Below are 11407 nucleotides of genomic sequence, written 5' to 3' on the forward strand. Positions count from 1 at the left end.
TTTTTTTATTTTTTATTTTTATCCTTGGTCCTTTTGTAGGTTTTTGTTTTGTTTTTCAATTTCATTTTTCAATCAATTTTTTTTGTTTTTTTTCAAATTTGGTCCTTGTTTTTTTTCCTTTTCTTTTCCTCTCATCTCTTTTATAAATTTTCAGTTGTTTTCAATTCCATATTTTAATCAAAATATTTAGTTTTTTAATGTTTTTTAAATTTGATCCTTATTTTTTAAGTGGTTTCTTCTTTTACTTCTTTTGTAATATTGATTTTTCTTTTCAATTTAGCCCTTCAATCCAAAATTATTCACCTTTTTTTTAATCAAAATTTATCCTTGTTCTTATTGATAGTTTATGATTGATTTTTTTTTAATTTCATTTTTTACATTTGATTTTTTAAGGCTTCAACTTCATAGTTTTTTCAAGTTTGATGTTTCTAATTAAATTGCTCGAATCATAAGTTTTATGAGCTAACATAGGTTCCATCTTTTTATAGACTTATTTTTTTTATCTCATTACTCAATGTCTCAATGTTGATTTTTTTTTCTTTTCATGGTGTTCTTCGTCTTTATTTTTATAGGGTATCTCATTACACCCAAGCTCTTATGTCAAATCAAGAAGTTGTATAAAAATGCTCGAATATAAAAATACCTTATTTTTATAGGGTATCTCATTACACCCAAGCTCTTATGTCATATTTTGTTTTTATCTCATTACACCCAATCACGAGTTTTATAAGCAATCAATGGTTGGTTGGCATCAATTTTTTGATTTATTTTCTTTCTCACCTCATAATTTGACATTAGTTTTTTAAAAAAATTAGGTTTCATGACTTTTTTCATTTTTCTTTCTATTGGATTGTCTTAATATCATAACTTGACTTTTAGGTTTAGCGGGTTGACTTGAGCATACTCAAGTTTTTTTTATGGCTTATAACTGCTATTTTTTTTTATCTTTTTGTATGTTAGATTTTATTTTTTTCAATTCTAACCTTTAATATTTGGTTTGTTAAGGATTGAGTTTTGAGGTTTTTCTTAAATTTGTTATTTTTGGTCAAATGACCTAGATCACAAGTTTAATGGATTAAAACGAATTGACAACTCTTTTGTTTTTTGATTATTTTCTTTTTTATTTTTATCATTCAACAATCTTTTTTTTTATTTCTTTAAAATGCTCTTATGTCAGCTTAACATCATTTTTTTGTTAAAAAACATTTTATCCGACCCGCAGAGGAGAACAAGTCACATAAATAGTTGCATATCAATGGTGTTGTTGATTTGTTTTTATGTAAATTGTCATTTCATTACAAAATGGATTATTGATTTTTTACATTTTATTATTACTAATGCTTCCTTATATAAATAAAAACATTTATACTATCATAAAACACTATTTGCATCATTAATAAACTTCACATATTAACACATTTTATTTTAATTAAGCTTATGATTATTTTTATTTATTAAGTAGAATGTTCATTTTAACCTTGTAAAAATTCTTTGGATAGAAAGTATGGGAAAGAGGTAGCTTCTTCTTTTATGAATTCAATCTTGAAAATCAAAATTTGATAGAATTGTTTGTCATCTACAAAAATATTTGTTTTGACACAATATTTAGAACATCCTTTTCAATCATAGATTTTGTTGATTAACAATCTATTTCTAAAAAATCTTATTTTGAGAAATAAATCATCCTAAAAAATGAGATGTATAAAACAATTGAAAATGTTTTTCTTTTTAATAGTTAAATAATTTTCTTGAGCACCCAACCCGATACCAAAATGATATCGTTTTACCTATTCTTGACTTTGAACCTATTGTTTTGAGAACATCACAATAGCTAATGTTAGAGACATCGATCTCAACTATAAGAGAAGCCTCTAGATCAAGATTTGTAACACCCCACCTCATTAGTACGATATTGTCCGTTTTAGCCCACGGGCCTTACGGATTTGTTCTTAGCAGCTACGCATGGCCCCAAAACATATCTTGATGGCCAAGGTGAGCATGCTCATATAAAGTTCTCCCCAAGTTCTTACTCGCCGATATGGGATATTACAATCCACCCCCCTTAAGGAGCCTGACGACCCTGTTGGCACCACCGGACAGCCAGTGAGCCGAGCTCTGATACCAATGTAACACCCCACCTTACTAGTAAGATATTGTTTGCTTTGGCCAACGGGCTTCACGGATTTGTTCTTGGCAGCCACGTATGGCCTCAAAATACGTCTTACTAGTCAAGGTGAGCATGCTCATATAAGGCCCCCCCAAGTCCTCACCCGTCGATGTGGGATATTACAATAATCCTTAAACATGAAAGTCTCTTTACCCAACTTTTAAGGGTTTTGATAATTTTTATCATTTGGTGATTACAAGCAAGAGGATTTTTCTTAAGTATTTTGTATAAATGTTAAAATATGGGTATAAAATTTGAAAAAAGAAATAAAAAACATAATTGAGGCATCCTAGAAACCTTTGAAGCTAAGTTTTATCTTTGATTTTATTTGGAAATTTATTTGTAAATTTTATTGATTTAGGTTATTAATCTTTGGTATTTGTTATATCCTAAAAATCTTGTTTTTTAATATATGTTAAAGATGTTTGATTTCATATGGTTATTGATCCTTAACATAAATTCATCTATGAGGTTGAGTCTTGGGATGTTTGGTTATTGATTATAAATTTTGAATATGTGTTAAAGATGTCATTCATTATTTTCTAAAATTTTAAAGGGGTTTTTTTAGTCTAAAAGGCATTAATTCCATTCGTAATAACTGAATGAAACTATGAATATCATTTTGTAATGATTTTTTTCATCAATTTGAACTTGCCAAAATCCTAACTTTATATCAAATGTTGAAAATATTAAAGAATTATAGAGTCTATTAATAAGATCTAATATGATTTATCAGGCCTTATAAGAGCTTTTCTGAGTAATTCATTGATTTTTGTTTTACAATATTTGAACAGTTCTTGATTCATTTACATTTTTATTGCCTTTGTAGGGTTTTATTTTCATCATAACCTTTTTCAAAAGCTAAATAAATCATATGTCATTCTATATTCCAAAAAGCATTTGGTAAGTTGGAACAAACTTTCTTTTTAACTAATTCTTAAAATTGTTTGATTTTCTCTTGATTTTGAGGGAGTTTAATATCTTTTTCTATTTTTTTATAATATACTTCTTGATTTAGTGAGTGCAAATGTTTCTTATTTTGAATTACAAAATTTGATTTGTAGATTGACTTGTTTTCAAAAGTGTTTGTTTCAATGGATCTTGGTGATAAGATGAATCTAAAAATTATTTCTTGATCAAATATTTTGGTTTTGATTCTTGGATTATTTACTATAAAATGATATATTTGAGTTAGAAAGGGAGTTCAGAGAATGATTTGTTGGATCATATCTTTGACAAGTATAAATATATTCTTAAAACAAATTTCTTGATTGCATATATGAACTTCTGATAATTTGTAATTAATTTGAAGGTTTTTACCATTAGCATCATTGTATTTTTTGCATAATATTTCATTGGTGCTAATCATTCTTGAATGCAATTTTGATCTTCTCCAGAATCCACAAGAACAATTGTTTTAATCTCATGTTCGTTATTGATAACCAAGGTTATTTCTATGTACTATTTTTAAAATTTTATTTTTGTTATCGTATTTATTAATATTTGATGTGAGATTTATGTAATTTCATTTTCTTAATAGGTTAAAGGTAATTCTTGATTTATATAATCCTCTTGAGATGAAAAATGATCTTGTTTTTCTAGTAGCAATAGTTTTAATTGAATTTTGTTATGATCATGTTAAAGTTATCTTAATTCATCTTTGATTTCTCTAATTTTTTTTTTTGTAAATCTATAATAGAAGTTAGGCTTTATTATTTGGAAAATTCGATTTAAGATTTGTTAAAGATTGTACAATTTTATTTCTTTTGACTTTTTCTTATTTGAAACTAGATCTCTTAATTTGAGAAGGTATTCTCATTTAATTTCAGGTTTTGAATTTTATCAATGATATCTAATATCAAATAATTTTATTGATTTATTACATTAATTTGTTTATAAAGACATGGACACATTGTTGGACTATAATTAATTTCATTGTTGTTTTCTTGTTCACTATTGGATTCACTTAATGTTTTATTATTTTGAATGATTAAAATTTCATTACTATAGTTTCTTATATATCAGTATTTGTTTCTTAATTGAAAATAATGAGGAGTTGATTTTTTGTTATTTTATCTTCAATTTCTAGTCCTCGAGTCTTTGTTTTTATCATTTTACATTGACTTTTATAATGATGTATTTGTCCACTCTTATAACAAGTTGGTTATTTTAAAGTTGTTTTTTTTTTTGTTATATAGTTTACTTGGCCATGGTTTTTTACATAGAGGTTTTTTTTATAATATTTTACTTTTGATTTTTTTTTCTAATCTATTAATGTTTTCTTGAGAGGGCAAAAAGAGTTTCATAACCATATTAAGCACAAAATAATCCTTACTTCTTTATACTTTCAAAGAGTTTATTTTTTATTTTGGCTTTGAGTTTAAAATCAATGCAAAGAGTTAATACTTCATTATTGATATGTGTTATAAGGTGTTCATGTGATGGATTTTTATAAGGTATTGTTCAATTATATAAATTTTAAATTCTTGATCTTACTTTTCCAGCAAATAGTTTTGGAATTCCAGATTACAAAAATCTTTTTTTTTCTAAAAAAGATGCTGACAATCTTTTCTAGTAAATTTTTTTGAGATAAATATATTGTTATACCATCTAAAATCTTAAAGTTTAGAATATTTTAAGTTTGAAAGGATTTCACTTGATTTTTCTTGAAATTGTTGCAAGTTGTTGCACCTTGATGAATGTCATGGCAGGAGCCTAAATAACTATAATGAAAAATTGAGACTTGACACCTAATCATTAGATAAAAATATGAATCATAAAGATAAGCAATAGTTCCAAAGATTTTGATAAGAGATTAATTATGCTTAAGTAAAAAACGACGCCACCTTTACAACATCTTTTCTTACAAAAGATTATATTTATTATGTGTTTTCTCTTAAATTTATTTTTTATATTTCCATTAGTTGTCTTAATATTTGTTGTTTTTTTCAGAGTATTTCTATTTTTTTTTATGTTGGTCCCCAAAATAAAAGACATGTTGATTTAGCAATTTGTAAAAGAATTTAGCATCTTTCCTTTAAAAAAATTGCATAAAGAAAACTTTGATATCGATTCTAAAAGAAAAGACTTGTCGAAAAAGAGAATAAACAAAAATTATGAAATGTTGACAATTTTATTTATAAGGTACTATTTGTTTCAAACATATATTTTTTAAATGAAGTTATTCTTTTTTCTTTTATCCCTTAATGTTTTTTTTTTTTAGGAAGCTTAGCCCAAACCCTTTACACCTACTAATAAACCTGTAGGATTTAGCCCAAAACGCATCATTACTGGGCTAAGATGAGCCGAGCCAGACCCATCTCTTCACTTTGATGAACGCAGGATTTAGTTTTTAAGACCCAGAACTAGAGCTTTTGCTTTTTGATGAACGCCGCCAGATAATTAAAATGAAGAGTTTTAAACTAAAATAATTCATGCTCCCTCCCTCTCATTGCCAGGCTTCAAAGAAAATTGATCCCACACTCAAGTTTTAAAGATCGGACTAATTAATTCCCTAAGAGCTTGCCCAGCATCCATTGCATGCTTTTATTTTCTTTCACAGGTTCACGTAGGCATGCATCTATGCGAGGGAAAGCTTGTTTGAGGGAAGAAAAACGTAGGTGCTGGTTCAGCAAAGATCATAGCAGCAACCAAAAGAAAAGGAAAAAATGGAAAAACAAGCTTAAGCCTTTTCTACCGTCTAAATTGCAAATCTCATTACTTCTGACCCTTCTTGTTTGATACTTTTTCTAACAATACAAGCTAAAATTACTGACAAGCATTCATGTTCTTTCTATTTTAGTCATGATTCATAACTGGAACAGAGTATTACACCCAGATTCTCTTGGAATTCAAATAACAGAAGTTGCCGATTCATGGTGTCTAGTATTCATTCATACATACGTTCATATAATAAGAACAAATGGGAACTTAATGGTTGCTAACAGGCTTTACACAAGGCTATATTGCGGAAAGCATGATTCAAAATCAGTATACAAAGATTTGGACCTGATTAAGTAAGGCCATTACTCCTAGGATGAACAGGATGTATCGGATTCATTACTGTAATTGCCTCTCCCCACTGTTTGATGTCTAAAATACTGCCTCCCTCTCTTATCTTTTTTTTGGTGTATGTGTCTCTGCCTCTTGCTTTTCTTCTCTATAATGTTTCCTGCCCCTCTTTCTTTGTTCCCCTTGGTTTGCTGTTGAATGCCCTTTTTATAGGTGAATATTAATTCCTTTTAGAAATCAGAAAAGAAATTCGGGTTTTCATGTGCTCATTAAATTACCTGATTTTTTTTGTTTTTTAAATTTTTTTAGTTTTGTCCTTCAACATTGGTTTTATAATCCAGGCTCAAATCAAGTTTTTTTTTAACATTTTTTGTTATTTTTTTATCAATTTATTTATTATTATTGTTGTTGTATTTTTTAATCATATTATTTAAATTACCAATTCAACCAACAACTCGAGTTTCAGATTTTTTTCTTAGCATTTGTTTTTACATTAAAATAAATTTTAACCAGCACTTGATAAAGTATGAGCCACACATCTAGTTAAAACTAAACATATATGTCATGTTATTACTAAGAAAGACTCTTAACGGGTTGCTTATGTATCATTAATCAAGTAAAAAAACTAATATATATTTCTTACCTTAACATCTTTTTTTATATATATTAATATTGATGATTGATTGATATTTTTATGTTTTTTTAGGTCGCGCATACCTAAATAATCTAAAAGAATTAGGTTTTTTTTTATAATGCTTTACTATTTATACAAACATTGAAGCACCATAGTATATATTTTTAATTGTTTTATAATAATTATATGTTGTCACGTAGAAATCGTGTTTTTAAAAAAATTTAATTTTTTTTTTATTAAAATTTAATATAATTTATATATTTTGGATTGTTTTGATGTGTTAATATAAAAATTAATTTTTTTTTAAAAAAAATTAATATTTATTTTAATCATAAAAAATTATTTAAAAAATAACCGCTAACACACTATTAAATTCCCATAATCAGATGAGGTTCGCATGGCAGTGAATGCAGGTCACAGGTTCAGAGCCTGCTGGCAACAATATTTCCTTCTAGGTGACCACCTATCTAACACGAGCCTGGATTCTAGCCTGGTACTGTGTGCAAGGTGATGGGCTTTGCCCTTTTTACCATTTTTTTTCTCTTTGAATTTATTTGGAATTTCAATTTTTTTTATCAAATTCACTTACTCTTCAGTTTTAATATATATTTTAAATACTATTATAAATTTTTATTTGAATTTTAATATTTTTATTTAATTATTATACATCTAGTATAAAAACAATGATACTAATAATAAATTATTCATAAAAATCCAATTCAAATCCTTTTTTATTCTTTAAATTCTAGAATTTATTTTTAATATGATTTTATCATATTTATAATATTTTTAGCTTTGATTCACACATAAAATATGTACATACTATCATGATTTTTTTTTAAGTTTCTTTAACAATCACAATTTGTTTTTTTTAACAAAAACAATGATTACATTTAATTTTTTTCTTCAATGACTCTATTTTTTTTTCAATGATTAAATATATATTTTGATCATTTATGTGTCAATAAAAATTATTTTTAAAACACTTTAAAATCAAACCCTTACTCATGTCTAATAATATAAAGGAAATAAATTCATCTAAAATGACCTCAAAATTCAAATCAATCAGGAAGTTGTGGTAACAAAACATTTCTTCTCTCAAAATTCTTTTTTTTTTTAAAATAAAAATTCTTTGACTTAAAGCAAATCACTTGAGAAAGAGGATCAGTCCAATTACTAATCTTAAAAACTTAAAATAAATAATTACTTAAAGAAAAGGTTGGTTCAACCTAATTACAAAAAACATTTCAATTAGGGAAATGGGCTCCCGTGTAAGCCCATAGCCATCACCAATTAGGGCAACTGGTTACCTTTTTCGGACACGGGCTCCTCCCTTTCCGAGCCTATTTTATCACAATTATAATTTACAACTATAAAGCCCAGACCCTCGCCCTCTTCACACTTCTAGCCCCAAAATGAATTAAACTATTATATAGTGGCGTGTTTGTCATTTGTCTAAAATTATATTTTTTTTTTTTAAATTTATTTTTTAGTTTTTCTGTATCATTTTAAAGTGCTGATATTAAAAATAAATTTTTAAAAATAAATAAATTTATTTTAATACATTTTTAAATACAAATATTTTTAAATATAATATTTATAACACTTTGAGCATGCTCACAGTAAATTTTCATCCTAAAAATAAATGGAGAGGCCTACTTTAAATTCAGTATAGGGTCTCAACTATTTAGCAGGCTCTGTCTAGCCCAATTATATCATTTTTTGTTGTTGTTCTACAGCAGATTTCAGAACAGCTCCTGTGGAATTTTTGTTTTGGTTTCTTGGGCATTAGTTTAAAGATTTTTTTTTCAGGAAAAGGCTGTATGTAAAATAAACAGCCCTCGTATTTATATTCTTTTCACTTGTAATGAGGTAATTGTTTTTTTAATTAAGTGGGTGTTCGGGCTAGCTTGCGTGTATTTTAACTAATTTTACAGGCCATGAAGTTAACGATCATGTAAGTCTCCAGTGACTCTGAGATTTGTAAGACTTGAATTGATGGTCTATAAAAGAGAATTCTTCTCTAAAATGTTTATAATAAGAGTTATAAGCCAAATTCGACATTCCTCTATAATTACAACTATTCAAATTTCTTTTATAATTTTTCCTGTAAATAAACCACTAGAAATAATAGAGACTATAAATTTATAAATTCCTCAAATTAATGAAGATTGACCATCACTTTCTTATTCTTTCTTTTAGAAGGAGACGACAATGTAAATCTTTTGAATTTATAAAAAGGCGTCAATTCTGAATAAAATGATGATTGTAGTCGTCGTCGGCAGCTCTTACTTTTATCAGTAGTGCTTGATATAACCTGATAATATATATATATATATATATTCTCCGCACCCAAATTAAGCACCAAATTCTACATCCAAAAAGAAAACCGACAAAGCACACAGGCAAGATTTCCACAAAGACGGTGTAAAATCATGATTTTTTTTTTCATATCAGCTTAAATTGACATTTTGATGTATGATATGTGTACAGCATTTAAAAAAAAATATCAATTATATAATGTAACATCACCCAAGTATTTAGCTTTGATTGATTTTTTTAATATGATATCAAAAATTTAATAACCAAACGATCAAGAATTTAAATCTTATTATTTTTATTTATTTGATAAAAACTAAACAAGAATAATATGAGTCTTTATAAATTTTATATTTAAAGGACTTTCATCTAAAAAGATGTGTTATTAAATAATATAAATTATATTTTAAAAATTTTAAATTGTTATATTTAATTTAATAATTAACAAACATATATGGAAATATATGGTGTGCTACGTCAAAGCTAAAGAAGCTTTTTGCAGACAAGAAAATATTTGGCCATCTTCCATCTTTCATCTTTCATAATGCAATAATGCAAAATCATCACCTCTTGAGAAATTATGAGGAAAGCTATGTCGGCCTGTGTAAAGTGTGTAAACATCAATTATACAAGGCACTGGGTCTGGCCTAGCTAATAGATTCATAGAGGTTAGTCATGAAAGGAACATGTTGGTCAGCCATTTTAGTCATGTCTTAAATTCAAAACGTGAGATTTTTTAATTTTTTTTTTTTTAATGTTGGTGTTCGGGTCAGCTTGCGTGTATCTCGACTAATCTCACGAGTCCTGAAGTTAACCACCATGTAAATATCTAATGGCTATCATATTAGCAACCACATGACTCAAATATGAGATTATAAGGAAAACAAATCTCTTTGTTTCAAACTCTTACCATTGAACCACCTATTATATGGTTGGTTTTTCAAATCTTTATTGTATACATTATAACTATTGAAAATTTACCTTACGAATATGTTTAACATGAATAATGGAGGTAAATTTTAAAATGCATTAAAGCTTTTAAGAGGAGAAATCTTGAGTAAAGTAGGTTTTGAGCTTAAATCGAATACCCGCTTGCTTGGCTTGGGCTCGGGCTAAGCCTGTATTTGAGTTTATTGTAGAATTATTTTTTACTAGCTTATTTTTTTCTAGCAAGCCCATGAATAAATAATATGAAAATTAACCTTCTATCTCCTTAACTTTTTTATTTTTTGAGTAAAAACATCTGGCTTTTAAGATAAAACTAGGAAGTTTTTTTTAAAATCTTTTTATGACTGGTAATAAAAAAACTCCAAAAAATAATTATGATAATTGGTTAAATTAATTTTGCATAAGTTTTGATTTAAAAAATTAGTATAAAAATAGGTTTAATGAGAGATGTTTTATAACTTGTAGTAGCTCTTTGCCTTCTTCTCCTTAGTTTTTTTTTTTTGGCTTTCTTTATCTTTGATCCGGCTTAGTTTTTACTCAATTCAATAGTTTAGATTCTAGCATTTTGTAGAGATATTTTGAGTCTTTTTTTTAAGACTTTCAAAGAAAATATATAATTTAAAAATTAAATTGTGTGTGTGTATGTATATGCTAGAATATGTTATAATTATAACTTTGAATATTCCACTATATGTTCATATGCCAACAAAAATCTTGTTATAACTTCGATTTACAAAATTATATGCAAACTAAACAACTGCTATCTATAAAATCATTAGCAACAACTTCAAGGTAATTTATTTTTTGGATTATTAAGTAGCTGTGGATCAAAGGTTAATAACACACATACTAAAAAGCTACAGTATTTCACTGTCACATTGAGTAGTGAAATGTCAAGATTTTTTTTATTTTAATTCTTATTTTTTAAAAAATTTTAATTTTATTTTTTAACATTAGTTTTTCTGGATATTGGACCTCACAATTTATTTTAACTTTCTTTCTATAAAATTACTTTGATTTCATGATCTAAATCACAAGTTAGTTGTGTTGACTCGATTTATTTTTTTGTTTTTTTAATTGATATTTTTTATTAACTTCATCATTCATCATTAAGTTGATTGAGAATTAAACTTTATAATTGTTTTTTTTATTTTCTTTCTATGAGATTATCACAGTCTCATGAACCGAGTCACGAGTTTTGCGGGTTAACCAGGTTGACTCAGTTTTTTTGTTCTTTTTTTAATTGAATTTTTTTTTTCAATTCCATCCTTCGACATTAGGTTGATTGAGAATTAAACTTTACATTGGATTGATTGGGAGTTGAGTTT

Source organism: Populus nigra, chromosome 16, assembly GCF_951802175.1.
Source record: "Populus nigra chromosome 16, ddPopNigr1.1, whole genome shotgun sequence".
NCBI lineage: Eukaryota > Viridiplantae > Streptophyta > Magnoliopsida > Malpighiales > Salicaceae > Populus > Populus nigra.